The sequence below is a fragment of the Parasteatoda tepidariorum genome, chromosome 8 (assembly GCF_043381705.1).
Source record: "Parasteatoda tepidariorum isolate YZ-2023 chromosome 8, CAS_Ptep_4.0, whole genome shotgun sequence".
NCBI classification, from domain to species: domain Eukaryota; kingdom Metazoa; phylum Arthropoda; class Arachnida; order Araneae; family Theridiidae; genus Parasteatoda; species Parasteatoda tepidariorum.
In genome coordinates, this window is record NC_092211.1 from 87115773 (window position 1) to 87119918 (window position 4146).

Here is a 4146-nt window from a genome sequence, read left to right on the forward strand (position 1 = left end):
ATCAGTATATACAGCCCCCCCCCCGAAATCCAAAAAAAAAACGTATATATTCGGATGGCTTTGCTCGCAAATAGTTTCCGAAAAAAGTATAGATGGCGCTAGAAGTATCGTAAATCTAAAATACGGGCGTACAATGAAGGCGTGTCGTATTTTGAAGAGGTTCCTGTTCGAAGATTTTAGACTATTCCAGAAATCAAAGCTTCTCGAATTCATGCGCTCTAACTCAATCTATATAAGCAGGGAAACAGACAATATGCATGTAGTAAGCTTTAAGTCGTTTTATCTGTAGCTCTGTTTATTGGCCTAGTGAGATTCTTGATCATAATGAAGAGACAAGCTTCTATTAAAAAAATTTTTGCAAAAAAACAGATTGTAAATAAGTCTATTAGCGACAGTACTGAAGTTGGCTGTGCTACTAAGAATGTTTCTTCTGGTTTCGAAGGTATTGGTACGGTTGATCCACATCCAGCCCCACTTACAGAGGACTTCAGCCAGGTAAAAAGAAATATCTATGATATTGGAAACTATTNGAGACAAGCTTCTATTAAAAAAATTTTGCCAAAAAAAAGATTGTAAATCAGTCTGTTAGCGACAGTACTGAAGTTGGCTGTGCTACTAAGAATGTTTCTTCTGGTGTCGAAGGTATTGGTACGGTTGATCCACATCCACCCCTAATTACAGAGGATTTCAACCAGGTACAAAGAAATATCTATGATATTGGAAACTATTGTCAGAACGATTCCGTTCGTTCGTTAACAAATGAAGAAAAAATTTCGCTTGTAGAAAATGTTTGGAAACCACAACCTGCATACAAGTTTCCTTCTAATTCCAGTTGTCCTACTTCAACCCATACTAGAACTTTTCAAATGAAGCGGTTAGATGAATTTGAGTGGTTAGCTTCTTCCGAAGAAAAATCCGGATCCTAAGCTGACAGTGTTGTCACTCAAGTCAATGATCAAAGAAAATTGGGGGGAAAAACTCGGCATTAAAGAAGAGATTCTAAGAATTTGTCGTCTTCAAACAGCTCGCAACAACGTCCCTTACAGCACAAAGGAAGAGTACTATCGACGAATTGTTTATGTACCTTACCTTGATGATTTTTGTAATTCCCTGAAGGAGCACTTGTTTTGAGAGCTTTCAAAAACGTTAATTTCAATTTTTAGTTCACGTCTTACGTCGATAATTATTTTTGAAAGATCTTTTGGGATAATATCGTCTGGTAAATCAATATTTTTATTAATCACTTCTATAAAGCTCATTATGGCTGATTCGAAATCAAAGGTGTGCTGTAATTTTACCCCCCTCTTCATATTCCGATGTTGTTTTGTCTTTCTTAAAAAAAAAAGCAAATTCTCTATCACTCCAACTGCTATAAATAATTGGTATCACATAATCTTTTGAATCATTTTTTAAAAGAATTTCGCGTGATTGACTATTCGTTTTTGCAAATATCCCATCATAATGTTGCTTTATCGCCTGATATTTGTTAAGATCCACTTCATCTAAATAGATATAAAGCAAATTATCAAAAACTCAATATATGTCCTTTTGTCGCTGTAGATTCAAACTAATGGAAGTGAAAAACAGTGCGACAGGTATTATATTGTTTTCCATCATTACTATTTCTTTTTAATTGTATATCAGTAATTTCTAAAATATCATTATCATCTATCTTGACATTCATTTCTATTATTAACAGTTTTCCCTTATCTTGTATCTCACGTAAAAGCTGTTGTTGCTGAGTTCATTCTATTTTTCCTATTAATTTAATAATACCTTGATCGTTGCAATCTTCTATATAAGTATTAGAGGTATTTCCTTTATGTTCTATATCCTCCAACTTAACATTTTTTAACTCTTTTGGATTAATCATCATCCCGATGTCATTACTATTTTTAGAACAATTATCTTAAATTTCTTTATGGTCTTCTGTATAAACACTTGATTCTATTGATCTGATAGCACCAACCTCTGATCAATCAACCATCATTCTCAACTTGGCATACTCTATAACAGGGGTAGCCAAGCTCCTTGATAGTCGAACCATTTTTCAAAATTTTAAAATTTTTCACGTGCCGCAATTAAATACGTATTTAAAAAGTATGCAAAAAAGATATAAATTTTTTTTTTACAGAAATTATCGGTGTTTGGATTTCACAAAATTTAAAGTGGAATAAAATGATTCACATAAGTACGTTGTTCCGAATATTGAGATAATTCGACAAGCTACTTTTTTAATTTAGGATATTTCGATTCTGGTACAAATTTCCAAAATTCTGAACATGCGGAAAGATAATAATTTTTTAAAACATAATAGCACAAAAATCAAAAGGGAACTCGGATATATTTAGCGAGAGCCACAAATAATCCTTCAAAGAGCCGCATGTGGCTCGAGAGCCGCAGGTTGGCCACCCCTGCTCTATAACTTGCTCTTGTTATACCTAATTCGTTACGGGCTGACAGGTCCAGGAATATTTACATCAAAGCCTCCGAGTGCATCATGCATATAATAAAATTCTACATTACGTACTTGATCATAGTTAACTAAAGGTATTATATCTGATATCAAATCTAAACTTTTATGTAAATATGTTAGATATGCACTATCAGGCAACTTTTCATCATTAAAGTTTACAACTAGATAATATTGTATATTTTTATTTTGTTCCGAGACATGCAGCTTTATTTGTTCAATAAATTCATCTGTTGCAGAACTATGTTGTATACCTAGTCCATCTACATGACCTAAAAGTACCTTTACATTCTTATTTGTAGATGCATTAAGTATTGTTTCAATGTTATTCTTAGTATACTCAATCTTTTTGCTTTTACTTTATAAAGATACATAAACTTTCTTTTAGACATTTGAAGTTCCTATTTTGATGTTATTTATAGTCACCTTTTTGGTTAAACCCCTAGCTTCAGCTGAGAAAGACTTCAGTCCATGTTTTAATTAACTATAACTAACAATATAAATTCACTCACTATCACAATATAAATTTAATTCGCTATAACTCTCAATTCACTATAGCGAAGTCACCTAATGTAGAAACGATGCAGTTTTGCCAATAATATGCCATTATTAGCTTCTCTAACGGCCGGGTTCGCACCATTTGCCTGAGCGGATAGAATATTCTCGCCCAATCGACGATGGCGATTGCTAAAATCGAAAATGCATTCCGAATCGTATTGAGTACAAATCGCGAGTTCCTGCAAATATGTTGTTAATGGAACTTTTTTCTTAAAATGTGACTTAAGTAGATTAACTAAATTATTATATTCATTAACTGTAGAATAACATTTAATAAACCTCTCCGCGTCCTCATATACCTCAGGTTTTAATACTGTCAATTCATCATTATCATTCCAATTATTGATGCGTCCTACTTCATCTATTTTTTTTAATAACTATGAATTGAATCTTCCTTTCCTTTAAATTTTGGGATTAACTCTATTAGATGCATTGAAATATTTCGCAATCCTTGTTCCGCACCCGCGTCGCACTGCTCCGGTTGCTGTTTACCTGCTCTATTTCTGTTTATAATTATTCAAAATTTAAACAAATTATACGAAATAAATATTTCCTTAACTTTTATAAAATACATAAAATAATTCTACTATACATAATTTGACCTGCAAGCATTTAAAACAAGAAAATGAAATCGCGTTCATACAATTTTCAGCACGTGCATAATTCAATATAAGTTATTTAACAAATTAATTAAAAAAAATTAAAATATATCTTAAACAATTAATAAATGAATGAATTTTAAAAACATTGCATGCCTGAAACTTAAAATTTAAGCTAGATTAATTAAGATATAACCATTATGTGTTATGCCCTAACCCGCGTGGTAAGGTGCCTCGGCACCATTGATACTACTTTTATTTATATCATGTTAATTAGAGTTAAAAATTTAATGCTATATTAAAGTTAAATTAAATTTTAATGATTAAAAATTTCTTGAATACACATGATCTAATTATATAATAACAGTCGGGTAGAATCTAGAATCACTCACCAGGGCGTCATCTTTCAACATTCTTCACCTCGCAACTCCCAAGCAGCGCTTCAACCAGGGACTAATATAGGGGATAAGGACATTTAACTTTCCCGGGGGGGGTTTTAGAAAAGCAACACGCTTT